At 35.7% G+C, this 15,666-nt stretch overlaps 1 long non-coding RNA gene across 1 annotated transcript; it reads left to right on the forward strand.

The window, feature by feature from the left end:
- The first annotated feature begins 238 nt into the window (after positions 1-238).
- Positions 239-3,035, forward strand: LOC132183383 (uncharacterized). Its single transcript, XR_009440406.1, has 3 exons — positions 239-465; positions 1,384-1,434; positions 2,795-3,035. It is a non-coding gene; the product is annotated as an uncharacterized LOC132183383 (long non-coding RNA).
- The last annotated feature ends 12,631 nt before the right edge of the window (positions 3,036-15,666 follow it).

Consider the following 15,666-nt stretch of genomic DNA (forward strand, 5'->3'; position numbering starts at 1 on the left):
ATCTTGCAATTTTAAATAATTGGGGCATTAAAATAGAAATAGAATCTTATCCTATACCACATGTCAAATTTTCATTGGTCATTGGAGATACCTTATCTCCTTAGCTTTAAAAGAAAAATGCAAAAAAATAATAATAATACAAGCCTTTTGGTGGGCCCCCTGCAGCAGCCCACTTTTTCCCCCATCCTTTCTTTCTTTCCTCCTTTCTTTCTTTCTCCCTCACCCCCATTCACGCACACACACAGCAGCCCCCCTTTTTCCCATTTTCCCTCACTCTTTCTCCTTCCACAAACCCACACACACGCCTAGATTGGGAGAGAAAGAGCTGCAGATTGAGAGAGAGAGAGAGAGAGAGAGGGGTACTGCTGGCTGGGAGAAAGAAAGAGAAAGAAGAAGGAGAAGAAAAAGAAAAGAAAAGGGAAGTGATGAATTTGAAGGGGGATTTTGGCCATGGAAGCTTGAATGGTAAATGCTAAAGCTTTTCTTTGTGATTTCATCTTACCCATTGATTATAGGAAACGAAAATGACATGAATTATTAGGGATTTCTTTAGGTCCAAAAACTAGGGTTCTTGAAAGGAATTTTGGGGATTTTGTTATATGGTTGAATTTTTAGTTTCTCTTTAAGGTTTTGTTCTATCCATTGTATATCAAGCTTGAAAGCATGTTTATTTGGGGGATTTCTAATTAGGCCCAAAAATTGGGGAATTTTAATTAGAAGCCTAATTCCTAAAATTAGCTTGGGGTTTTTGTGTGTAGTGGATTGCTATACATTATTCAAGTTTTGGGTTATTTTATTAATGGGTTGAAATTCCAATTTTACTTATTGGTAAAATATGGACATAAACCCTAATTTTATATGGTTTGAATTAATTTGGGGCTTTAGGTATATGAACAATAGCAATGTTATTTCAATGGGTTAATTACATTTCAAGTGTTAATTAATCCTAAGTTTTCATGAGATTCCATGGAAATTGATGAATATGGGTTTAGGTTCTAATGTCATATTAGAATCATGATTATAGTAAGTGTTATGAGAATTATAAAGTTTGGGGTAAATTGCTAGATTAAATGGCTTAGAAGAGAATAACAATTATAGGTTAAGTGTAATGCTTAACCTAGAGTCTGTGTATGCGTCAAGATTTAGTGATCTAATATATTATGATGTAGAATCATAGTTCAATGTAACTAAGTTATTGGATAATTAATGCATTAGCTTATATATATGTATTAAATGTAAGTAAAGGATTTAAGGGGCTTTAGTTGAATAGATTTGGGATGACCTATGGAGCGTGATACTGGTAGTGCTCAAGTATCTTTATAGAGTGCGAATTGTTAAGTTAAGAATAGAGCTTAATTATGTGTTTATTATGTAAATGCTTAGGTGCATTGTGGTTGAGAAAAGAATCCACCGAAGGGTACTCAAGCGAAAAAGGTAAGTATTTTACTTACTAGGCAAAAAGGGTTCTATTTTTAAAGTATAAAAGATGTTTTGGTTGAACGATTGATGTATGATGTTTGAGATACTATGATTATTGGTGATGTTCTATGAGATGTGTTGGATGAATGTTTGATGTAATGTTTCTATGAGCTTTTATGGGTTTGTAAGATAATGTGATGATTATGTTGTCATGAGTATTTCGATAATTCGTATGGTTTACGACATGATTCTATGATTTTATGATATGAGTTATGATAGCATATGAGTTCAAGGATTTATTGACATGAGCATGCATAACATATGATTGCATGAAAGTGATGATAAAGGCACGGTAACCGGCCTTACTTTGTAGATGGCCCAAGTAGCGGCAAGCAAAGTAAGGTTAGGGATAAATGATGATAAAGGAAAGGTAACCCGATCTTACTTTGTAGATGGCCCAAGTAGCGGCAAGCAAAGTAAGGTTAGGGACAAATAATGTTAAAGGCACAGTAACCCGATCTTACTTTGTAGATGGCCCAAGTAGCGGCAAGCAAAGTAAGGTTAGGGATAAATGATGATAAAGGAAATGTATCTGATCTTACTTTGTAGATGGCCCAAGTAATGGCAAGCAAAGTAAGAACGGTCCTTGTTTTGTAGATGGCACAAGTAGGGACAAGCAAAACAAGGATTGGCCTTACTCTGTAGATGGCACAAGTAGGGGCAAGCAGAGTAAGGATAGAGACAAATGATGTTAAAGGAAAGGTAACTGGTCTTACTTTGTAGATGGCACAAGTAGCGGCAAGCAAAGTAAGAACGGCCTTGTTTTGTAGATGGCACAAGTAGGGGCAAGCAAAACAAGGATTGGCCTTACTCTGTAGATGGCACAAGTAGAGGCAAACAGAGTAAGGACAGGGACTAATGGTACACAGTGAAACAAGAAACAAGAATGACAATGATGAGCATGAGCTTGCATGGCATATGAATGTTATGATGATGATGATGATATATGATGCTTACATTGTTGCATATGATGATTTTTATGCTAGACGTATCAGTATGCATACGAGACGGGAGATGGAACCGTGCGTATGTATATCGTTATGGATAGATGATACATGGTGACTTTTCATATGTTTTATTGTTAAGCTATATAATATGTAAGTATGTATAAAGTTAGATGGATTAGTATGCGCATGTTCCGAGAGCGGAAGATCGGGCTTACGTATACTTTCACAACTAATCTAGTATGTTTTAAAATGATGATTCTTTTTGAAAGCCTAGTGAGTTCTATACTGCTGAGCGTCTCTATTTTATGGAGACGGCGGGCTCATGAAATCCGCCTGCATCATGGGTGGTGGTGATTCCCATGGTGCAGACGATGTTGTTGATGCAGGTACAGGGACCCTAGATGATGATCCAGTGGCTATGTATCTGGGTTACCACGGTGCCTGAGGCCTGGACACATTGGGTCTTTATTTTGTAGGACTAGTTGATAGCCCTCTTTTGTAGAGCATTCATGTACATGCTTAGGCATTGTTATTTTGTATATGGCTCATGTCGTATGTGACACTTCTATATAGCCATTCTTTTGTATGTAAGCTTTACTCACTTAGATGTATTTGTTAGCTCTAATGTGTTATGTTATGTCTTATGATATTTATATTCCGCTGCAAGGATATGAACTCTTATGAATCATGAACGATGCATATAGCTTTGTGAGACTTATGATATTGTCAATCAGGTTAATGCATGGGTTCGTGGCATACTGCGGTATTGCCATGCCACTGTGACAATCCGCTTTATTGTGGGTTATTGGTTTTTAAAAGAAAAAAAAAAATTAAATCATGCTTTTATCAAGCGGGTCGTCACACTAGGAAAGAAGGCAAACTTTGTATAGTGCTGGGCTTAATATCATAATGGGTTGCCGTAATTTCCGGCAGCCGGAGACATGTGAGAGTAGTGTAAGTGGTAGGAAGATAGCGATCTTGCAAAGCTATGTGGTTACCGTCTCCCATGGTCTCAGTGGAACACTCTTCTAACAAATTAGGGGTCTTTTGGGATCTAATTTGTCTAAGAGTGCGTTCAATTTCAAGGTCGCAAGAAATTAATGGAAAAGACAAAGAACGGCGACCGAGCATAAACAAAATAGGAAAAAAACGGTTGCCGAAATTGCGCTCGAGCGTACTGCCGCAGATGGGTACGAGCGCAGGAGGGGAAGGCTTGAGTGCTGCTGGCTTGATTCTTGCTGGAATGCGTCCATGTGCTTGATCGCATGCAACCTCCGCTCTTGATCGCATGCAACCTCCGCTCAATCGCAGTCACAGAGAAGGTAGTTACCAACCTATTTACAAATTTTTAAATAAAAATAAAAACAAAACACAAAACATAAATAAAGTTAGCAAATTAAAGCAGAAAAATAAATTACTAAGCTAAAATTGATCCTTAAATTTAGATAATAAACCGTTAAGCAATCCCTTGCAATGCTGCCAAAAATTGATGTGGTATTTTTGTGACCAAAAATATCAATAAAATTACCACTCACAATAGGACGAATCCCGTAGGATAGGGCTATATTGAGGGTGTTGAACCTCAAGGATTGCAGGGGTTTAATTATCAGAATTCGAAAGATTAAAATTAACTTAATTCGAAAGAGACTGAATTGTTTGTGTAATTTCAAAGTGCATAAAAAAAAAAGAGTAAATATATGAGAGAGAGAGAGTAGGGTATTGACTTCACCACGATCTGCACATCAATGGTTAACCGTATTTAATTCTAGCAATTCATTTTGTGCATGTTATAATTTAAACAAGAAAACATATGAAATTAATTTCATACAATCAACGGAATAGCATAACCCATCTTCAATTGGCACAGATCGTCTACCTAAATTACACTAAACTAAGGTGTAGTACGATCCGTCTTTCCTAGGTATGGTCTATCTAACTCGATTGATTGCATGCCAATTAAGAACCATTGTATAACCATCATCCTTATAATCACAGAAACTAAGAATGATTTGAGTTCAATAATAGTAAAATAATTTCTAAGACAAGATAAGAATTTTACTAATATTGAATTGGAATTAAAGAACAATTGCATTTAATATGAAGAACAAAAATCAATTGTAGCAATCCTCAGGGTTATACAATCAACATGCATAAATTGAAAGCTAAAAAAGTAAATACAATCAAACCATTGTGATTGGAAAGGGTTACATCAATATCCCACAATTGGTTTAGCCGCTCATGATCTTCTAAGCTCCACAGACAATTTACTAATATTTAAACTCAAGAAAGCGGTCTCTGTTTAAAATGTTTAGAGCCCTATTTATAGGGATTAGGAAAACCCTAAAAACCCTAGAAACCCTCAGAAAACCAGAGGTCAGTCTCCCAGTCCAATTGAGAGACTGAAAACCACCCGAGTGCACTCGATCTGAAGTTTTGAGAGCTCGAGCCTAGCTGTTATGCGCACGAGCGCAGGCATGCACTCGATCTCTGGCCGCAGACGCTCAAGCTCAGGAGTAGCTGTGCTCGATCCTAGATCCAGAACGCCCAGCTTTTTGCCTTTTTAAGCCCAATTTTCAATGGTTTGTCAAATAAGACTTGAAACACAAAAACAAAATAAAATCAAACATATAACAATGCTAAGGAATTAACATATGTAAATTAAGGGGCTTGAATGTGCAACATTTGGGGCTTATCAATTCTGCACTAGCTTATAAAATTTTGTTAAAATCGGATAAAGTTGACGCAAAACTCGTGGGCTAACCCAAATGCTCTGGTAAGGATATGCAAAACTCGGAATGATTTGACAAGAAATTTTATGAGGCTATGCAAAAATTTGAGGCAATTCTATTGATGCGTAGCACGAAGTGATTCGAGTTCATTTGCCACCCGATATTGACATCTGAACAACAACTTTTTCTGAAAGTTCAATAGCCCCGATCAAGGGGGAAACGAATTCAAATCACTTCATTCCCCCCATTGACATTATCGCGTCGAAGTTCCATACACGCACATAAAATTTTGGGCTAATCCGATAAAGATTAATTTTTGAAACTATAAGCAAAACCCAATGCTGACCCAAACCCTCTGGTAGTTATTCACACAACCCAAAATCATTCCACATGAAAATTTATGAGTTTGTTCAGAACTTCGAGGTGATCCTATCAATGAGTATCACAAAATTATTCAAGTTTTTTTTGCCTCCCCATGTTTATGACTGAAAGAAAACATTATGTAGAAGTTCGGTAGCCTCGATTGAAGGTGAAAACGAACTTGAATCACTTTGTGCTACCCATCGACCAATTTGGTTTGAAGTTCTGCACACGCTTGTAAACTTTCAGCCCAATCGATGAAGTTGACTTTTCACAACTAGAAGCAAAACCTGTAGGCCGACCCAAACGTTCTGGTAGTGAATCATTACCAGAGCGTTTGGGTCGGTGTACGTGCGTGTCCAGAACTTTGAGGTGATCCTATCGATGAGTAGCACAAAGTGATTCAAGTTTTTTTACCCCCTCCCCCCAATGTTTACAATTGAAAGACAACTTTATCTAGAAGTTCGGTAGCCCCAATTGAAGGTGAAAATGAATTCGAATTACTTCGTGTTGTGACCCAAATAAATTAACTAAGCTTAGGTAGCCGAGTTAGAGGATTAATTTGGGTTTTGTGTCACTAAGGAACGCAAGACGGGCATTTTGGGAATTTGAACTTTCGGACCAGACGTATGCTAGGGTTGCCGGATTTACGCATGGGGACTACTAAACGTACGCTAACAATAGTATGTTGTACTTTGCCAATACTACCCAGACGTATGCCCCAATAGTACCCAGACATCTGCTACTTTTCAGAGAAGTTGGAAGTGCCCTCTGCTATAAATACCCCTACCCCCTTACTCTCACACGCTCATTTATGCTCCCAGGCTCCCAGAACTCTGTGAGAGTGTGTTTTGTGAGATTTTGTGTGTTTTGTGGAGAAGAGAGGAGGTTCTTGAAGTTTCGCTTCAAGGAGGTAATATCCTTAAGCCTAGCTCATTTCTTAGTTGTTATGCTGTTTAATTGCTAGCTCAGTCTGCATTCAACGAACATCAATACTTTCCTAAGCTTATAAATAGACCATCTCTGCATTCAAGAAAAGATATAGAATTCCAGAGAGCAAAATTATACAGTTTTTCTCTTTTTAGTTTAGGTTTTCTTTAGATTTAGGTTTTATTTTTATGTGGAGCTTAATTCCCAACTAAGGTTGGGGATGAAGCCTCACTAATGAAGAACATCAATACTTTTATATAAGTCTTTATTTATCTGATTTTATTCGGTTTATTATTTCAATTGTTTTACTTCTTTACAATATGTAGCATGATTCTTGAATATCTTGTTATGATTCAAGGATACACTGGATGATTTAAGATAATTTCACATAATTGATTGCTTGATTTTATTTGCCTAAATAATTGGATATCCCTTATGATTTATTCTATGGATACATTTGGTGTTTCAATTAAGATTGGATATCTTTTGTGATTTACAGATATATCTGATGATTTAATTGATATTAGATTACTTTTGTTATTTTTTGCAATGAATGGATACATGGGATGATTTTGATTAACTGTTGAAGCATAGTAAAACACATCTAAGATTTTAATTGTGAGAACTTCATATTAATATTGGTAAATATGGAAGTATGTTGTTATGATTCGATGAGTGTGAATTCCTAAACCTTAGTCTTTTATCTCTTAGTTTATTTTATTTAGTTTATGTTTATCTTTTAATTTGAAAACCAAATTCAAAATCAAAAACCTTTTAGAACTAGATTAGGATTTAATTAGTTTAGATATAAATTGCTCTTTCAAAAACACAACTCCCTGTGGGTTCGACTTCGCACTTGCAATCCATTAAACTACAATCGATTCGTGCACTTGCGAGTTAAATAAATTTGCACAACACTAAGTTTAACGTCTTCAGCAAGACTGTTAGAGGAAAAACCTTTGGGTACTTTTAATATGCATGCACCTTGGAGCCAACACATGAGCATATTATAGCATTGTCATCAGCTTGCGTGCACCTTGGAGCCAACACATGAGTATATTATAGCACTATAATATTCATGCACCTTCGGATGATTTGGTCATGGCAAAATTTAAAAAGATAAGGGGCATCCTGTACTGTCTAGACATAGACATCAACCGCTTTCTTTCCTGACTAGACATGCCTTGAGGAAAAACCTTACCAGTTATATAATTAACAATATCTGCATACCATGGAAGTTGGGCATCTATTGTAAATAATTGCTCATCTGGAAAGTTTTCACTAAAGGGAAGCTCATTTCCATCTTCATCAAGTAATCTGGATAGGTGATCCACCACTACATTTTCACTGCCCTTTTTGTCCCTAATCTCAAGGTCAAATTCTTGTAATAAAAGTACCCATCTGATCAATCTAGGCTTTGCATCTTTCTTAGCAAACAAATATCTCAAAGCAGCATGGTCAGTGAATACAATAAATTTAGAACCAATCAAGTATGATCTAAACTTCTCCAAAGCAAATATGACAGCTAACAATTCTTTCTTAGTAGGCTGAGCATCATTCAAAGTTCTAAAAGCATAATTTATAGCACAACTTGGAATCATTTGGGACAAAAATTTACGAGCCTGTGCAGAACTTCAAGGTGATCATATCAACGAGTATCACGAAGTGATTCGAGTTCGTCCCCTCGATGTTGACAACTGAACGACAACTTTATCTAGAAGTTCGGTACCCTGATTTTAGGCGAAAACAAACTTGAATCACTTCATGCTACCCATCGACATGATCGCTTTGAAGATCTGCACATGCTCGTAAAATTTCACGCCAATCAAATGAAATTGAGTTTTCACAACTATGAGCAAAACTTGTGGGCCGACCCAACACTCTAGTGGTGATGTAGACAAACCATAATCATTTGGGACCAAAATTTTGTAGCTTGTTCAAAACTTCGAGGTGATCCCATCGACGAGTATTACGAAGTTATTCAAATTCATTTGCCCCCCGATGTTGACAACTAAACGACAACTTTATCTAGAAGTTCAGTACCCTAATTGAAGGCAAAAGCAAACTTGAATCACTTCATGCTACCCATCGACATGATCGCTTTGAAGTTCTGCACACGCTCGTAAAATTTCTATTCAATCGGATGAAGTTGAATTTTCACGATTAGGAGGAGAACTTGTGGGCTGACTTAAACGATCTGGTAGTGATATGCACAATTTAAAATTATTTGGCATGAAAATTTACGAGCTTGTGAAGAATTTCGAGGCGATCCTATCGACAAGTATCACGAAGTGATTAAAGTTTGTTTGACTGAACGACAACTTTATCTGGATGTTCAGTAGCCCCGATCGAAGGCAACAATGAGCTAAAATCATGTCTTGCTACACATCGACAGGATCGTCTCGAAGTTATACACACGGTCATGAAATTTTGACCCAATCGGATGAAGTTGAATTTTTACAACTAGAAGCAAAACTTGTGGGCCGACCAAATACTTTGGTAGTTATGCACACAATGTGGAATCATTTGCCACAAAAATTTACAAGCTTGTGCAGAACTTCGAGGTGATCCTATCGACGAGTATCACAAAGTGATTCGAGTTCGTTTTTCCTCCTATGTTGACAATTGATCGACAACTTTATCTGGATATTCGGTAGCCCTAATAGAAGGCAACAACGAACTCGAATCACTTCTTACCACACATCGATAGGATTGGCTCGAAGTTCTGCACATGCTCGTAATATTTCGGCTCAATCAGATGAAGTTGAATTTTCACAAGTACGAGTAAAACTTGTGGGTTGAGACAAACACTTTGCTAGTTAGACACACAACCTAGAATCATTTGGTGTACGTTTGTCCCCTAACGTTGATGACTGAATGACAAATTTATTTGAAAGTTCGCTAGCCCCGATCTACCGAACTTTATTTGGAAGTTTGGAAACTAACGACTGCCTAGGGTAATTACTAGGCAGTAGTTAGCTTAGTTGAAGGATTAGCAAGGGTTCTCGGTTCATAGAAGCCGTTGGGACGAGTTTTACAGGTTTTTCAATTTTGACTGAACGTTTGGACCTAAGCTAAGAAACTACTAGGTAAAACAGTACACCAAACATTTGGAAAGGGACCACACTGATTGTTCATTGACCAAACTTTGACCTGCTAGGTAATGACAAAACGTAGCCTGCAACTTTGAAACACTTTGCACACAGTACATCAAACGTTTGGCCATGGACCACTGAACGTTCACTTCGCTACTATGACACTACAGGATTGTCATAGTAGCACCCTAAGCTTTTCTAAACCTATAAATACCCTGTCCCATGCCCTTCTAAGCTCCATTATGCCTTCTGAGTCCTATAGAAACTCTACTTAAGTGTTTTGTGAGTTTTGAGAGAAGAATGAGAGCTTTCCTTGGAGGTTCTTGCTCAAGAGAAGTAACCCTCTTGTTTTAGTTCATGTTTTACATAGTAGTTATTCAGTTTAAACATTCTTTCATAGCTTGGTTGTAGGTTTGGGTTTATGTTGTTGTTATAGGTTTTAATCTCAATTTTAGCATGATTTAGCGTTTCAATATTTATTTGCTTGTGTTTATTTTGCATGGAGATAGGCTAGGAATATATTAGGAATCCTTTTTGTAGCCTTAGAAATTGTTTAGAATTGATTAGAAGCCTGTTGGGTCGAGATGAGTTTTCTGCCCACTAAGAGAACGTTATGGCCGAACATTCGGCTTCGAGCTCGAACATTCGCCCAGTTTGACAAAACGTTCGTTGGCTACGTAGAACCTCTATTTTTGGAATCTTAGGGCTAGGGTTCATTGTAACTAGGACGTAGAACTAATGATAGGCCTTTTCATATATTTGGAAAGTGTGGAACCACTAGAGGAATATTTTGAGGAACAATACAACCTAGGTGAGTACAAACTCACATAAATACTTGCTGTTATTTTTCTACATTACACGGTTATTTTTTGTACTAAACATGCATCTTTACGACTCTCAAGAAATACATTTTGTTATACTATCAACTCTATTTTGTGAAAACATTTGTTACTTAAACAAGATAATGAACATTGTGAGATTTGTAAGAGCATACATGTAAAAGACGAATAAGACTAATTGCATCGTATGATATGATACACCCGTACATGCAGGATAATGGTCATGAGCTTACTATACAAGTTAACTTTATGGCCAAAAGTGTGGATGTGTTATATGAGTCTTGGATCCAATGGTTATTTCGTGACTGGCGCAACCATGTTGATTAGCAGGTTACTACAGACGTACATCATTAATAGTGTAGGCCACCCGAGATTGGACTCGGTCGGGTTGCTAGTGTAATGAATGGTAGTGCACAATGGTCAGGGCATCGACATTATATTACAGGTTCCTTGGGACAATGCCAATTCTATTGAGAATGGGTAATATCTTGGGGTAAACTATACAATTTGAAATATCACTTGATTATCATAGTTACAATGCATATTATATCTATATTGCATCCATGAATAACTGTCACAATGTTGCATAGATTTATCAATAACTAAGTTCATCACTCAAATGGCATGCACATCATGTGCATTTTTACTCACTAAGTTGTCAGACTCACCCTTGTATTCTTTTTTCCTCCATTATGAAAATATTTGCTCTCATAGCTAGTTTAGCAAAGGATGGATTCGGGGAGCCAGTTATTGGTGGTGAAGGACTTGATTCAAGTCATTTTTGAGGATTTAGACCTAGTGTGGCTCAAATCCATGTGAGATGCTGGAGGAACTACCCGTTAGGAATTGATCGAGACTATATTTATGTTATCTTTGGTTAAGTTTAGGCGTTGATGCTATTTCAGAACAATCACATCTTCCTTATACATTCATTACATCGTATGGCTTAGTAGATCATCACCAAACACCTAATAGATTAGTTCCTATTGTCTGAAGGACTGATTGCTCTGATACCATCTATAATGCCCCGATAAATTAATTAACTGGTAATTAACTCATCAGAACACCTGGCCATTTAATTTCTCCAAAGAATAAGACTAAGGGATCTCTACTCCTCAAAAGAGAATGCTTTGCAGCAAAAACATATGATAAATCAACATTAATCATTTCAATCAGAGCATTTACTAATAATCATTACATTAATTGAATTCTTACAATATACACATCATCACTATAAAATGGTCATATACTAAACCTTTATACCCAAATATACAAGACCGCAACATCACCCGAAAGTACTATATACCATAACCGGCCTTCAAGATTTTGCAAAGGATCCTCAAGCGTTATTAGTAATACTATCCAAACAATCACGTCTACCTCGAGGTCCTTCTAACTCAAAAACCTAAATAGCATCTAATGGCATCTATTTAAAACATAGATGTTTTACACTTAGAGAAAGTAAGTGTAAGCATTTAGTAAGCCAGTTCTAGCGTGTGATTGTGAACTGTCAATAAACAAATAAAAATTTTACTCTTGGAATCATTCCTCTTAAAGCATTTATTGTGATTATTCTTTTCATAAGCATATTCATTTCACACATATTAGCTTTATAAAAATATTTGTTCACGTCCTTTGTTTGCCATTACTAGGCCTGTAAATGAGCCGACACACTCGACAGATCGCTCGATACCCGCTCGACTTAGCTAGACCCGAACTCGAGCTCGACACTGTACTAGCTCGCTCGTTACTGTTGAAACTCACTCGATTAGCTAGTGACACATGCCCAACTCGCTCGACGGGGGCTCGTGAGTTCGACTCGTTTAAGTCGAGATCGGCAGGCTCGCCCGAGCTCGTTAAGGGATTGTGAGATCGAATCGTTTAACTCGATAATCACCCGACTCGCCCGAGCTCGTTAAGGGATCGTGAGCTTGACTCGTGTAGCTCGATAATTACCCGGCTCGCCCGACTTGTTTATGGCTCATGAGCTCGACCCGTTTTATCATCTAACTCGACCCAACCCACACGACAATGTAACTAAAAAAATAATTAAACATGTTATTAATAAATAATAATCATAGCTTCAATGTGTATACAATTAACTAATTAAGATTTAAGGCAATAGTGTAACTAATATTATATGGACTATGTTATTATTTATAGGTTTAATGCCCATTGTCCAATTCCAAAATAATAATAATAATAATCATAGGTTCAATATGTGTACAATTAACTAATTAAGATCTAAGGGTATAGTATAAGTGTATAACTAACATTGTATATAGTATAGACTATGTTATTATTTATAGCCTTATAGGTTTAATGTCCAATGTCCAATTCATAAGTTAATAATAATAATAATAATAATAATAATAATAATAATCATATTCATAGGTTCAATTAATTTGTGTACAATTAATTAATTAAGATTAAGGGTATAGTATAATAATGTAACTAACATTTTATAGAGTATAAACTATGTTATTATTTATAGGTTTAATGTCCAATGTCCAATTAGTTAGTCAATAATAATAATAATAATAATCATATTCACAGGTTCAATTAATGTGTGTACAATTAATTGATTAAGATCTAAGGGTACAATATAAGTATACAACTAACATTGTATATAGTATAGACTATGTTATTATTTATAGGTTTAATGTCCAATGTCCAATTCATAAGTTAATAATAATAATAATAATAATAATAATAATAATAATCATATTCATAGGTTCAATTAATTTGTGTACAATTAATTAATTAAGATCAAGGGTATAGTTTAATAATGTAACTAACATTGTATAGAGTATAAACTATGTTATTATTTATAGGTTTAATGTCCAATGTCCAATTAATTAGTCAATAATAATAATAATCATCATCATCATCATATTCATAAGTTCAATTAATGTGTGTACAATTAATTGATTAAGATTAAGGGTATAGTATAAGTATATAACTAAGTTAGTGTAGAGTATAGACTATGTTATCATTTATAGGTTTAAATTGTTTAATGTCCAATGTCCAATTAATTAGTTAAAAATAATAAAAATAATAATAATAATAATCATATTCATAGGTTCAATTAATGTGTGTACAATTAATTGATTAAGATCTAAGGGTACAATATAAGTATATAACTAACATTGTATATAGGATAGACTATGTTATTATTTATAGGTTTAATGTCCAATGTCCAATTCATAAGTTAATAATAATAATAATAATAATAATCATATTAATGTGTGTACATAGGTTCAATTAAGATCAAGGGTATAGTATAATAATAATAATCATATTCATAATAATCAATTAATCATAATAATAATAATAATAATAATAATAATAATAATCTCAAGATTCTCAACCATTTAGTATTAATAATAAATTAATAATAATTAGTATTATTAATAATAATAATAATAATAGTAATTAATTAATTATTATTAAAATAATAATAATTACTACTATATATTATTATATAATAAGAATATATAATAATTATTATCATATTCATAATAATAACTATGTAGTACTACACTACTATGCACACACGGTTTCTTTAGTACTTTAGTTAATTAAACGGTTAAGATTTAATTGATATAAATTTGTATTTAATTTTAATGGTTTAGATAATTTATTGGATAACTAAAGAGACGAGCTAACCTGAAATTACCCATACTAGATTATTCTGATTATTTGAATTTTTGAAATTTTAGACATAATCATAGCCGTCCGATTTAATTTGATTTAATCCGAGCGGTTGGATTTAGTTAATGGAATACAGCTGTAATCTATTACGAAGGTGAGAGTTATATGGTGTCACACATGACATTATGAGCCCACTAATCTAACGTCTTTGATTGAATAATAAAATAAAGATTAAAATAAATGGTCAAGATTATTTATTGGATAACGTATAGAACCGGTTTCACCAACACACACACGCGGACGATACACTCAGTCTCGGAAATCTACCCCACGCACGCACGGTCTACGGGTCTAACAACAATTATGAGGCTCTTGGTTTGCACACAAAGGATGACAGCCGTCCAATTTTTTTTTTATTTAATTTCAGCCGTTGGATGCATGTAGTGGACGCCAGCTGTTAACCATTTTCTTGTGTGGGATTTATTTGGTGCATCCAAATTTTCGTAAGCTTCCCTTGGTTGAGATGATCGAACGACTTAAAACCCCCCATCGCACTAGAGGAATTCATCAACAGCTGTAAGCTCGCACGCACGCACGGTCATCGAGACTGACAGTGTACCAGTCGTCTCGGTATGACCACAAGCCATCTCAGCCCTCCAAATTTATTGATGAAATATTGGCCATTGGATGGGTTTAATGGAAGCCAGCTGTAATCAATTAAATCGCTTGGGAGTTATATGGTGTATCGCAAGCTCCGTAAGCATGCCATGAGTGCTTCAATCTAACGAGTGAAATTAAATCTTGATGATTTTTATAGAATCGACGGACTCTATTAAATAAGTACACCAGATTCAATTACAAACGGCTGCATGTGAATAATGTTTTGGTAAACTAAAGGTTTCAACACGTGGCACGCCCAAATCGATTTAACTAATTCTCTCTCCAAATCCAGCCGTTCATTTATTAAATTTTTTGATATTTTCGCAAATCTAACGGCTGGGATGCTGGGATTCAAACTGAACGTTTGTAAATTCTAAACCAAACTAGAAACCACTAACCAGTAACCAATCAAACTTCAAACCATCACCCTCGTCCCTCGTCACTCTCTATCTCTCTCTTCATTCCAGTCTTTCTAGACTTCCAGTTACCACTACGGCAATACCAAAGAGTTGTTTGACGGTCTGGTTTGAGGGCTAGATTACTAGGGTGATGGCGAGAGAGAGATGATCCATTGAATGCAGCCTGCTGTGAGCATTCAATGCATCTCCCATCACCGTTGAGGGGTTGAATGCACGCATTCAATCCTTCTCAACCCCCTCCTAACAACCCGTTCCTTTCAGATTCTCAATCGAGCCGTTGATGGATCATCTGATATTGATCTAATGGCATTCTAATCAGTCGTACTAGTTTTGTGAGAGAAACTATCTTCAGATATCGCATGACTCGAACCAGAAGAGGATACTAATTTTTCTCCTATACAGTCTAATCTCGCTGCCGAATCCCCATTTTTTTGTGTTTTTTCAATTTTTTATTTCTATAAGTTGACATGGTTGTTGACATGTTGTGAGTTGTCTTCTGGCAGGTTATCTTCTCCAAGCCCTAGCTTATACCGACGACAGAGACAAACATGATG

This window comes from Corylus avellana, chromosome ca5, assembly GCF_901000735.1.
Source record: "Corylus avellana chromosome ca5, CavTom2PMs-1.0".
Classification (NCBI taxonomy): domain Eukaryota; kingdom Viridiplantae; phylum Streptophyta; class Magnoliopsida; order Fagales; family Betulaceae; genus Corylus; species Corylus avellana.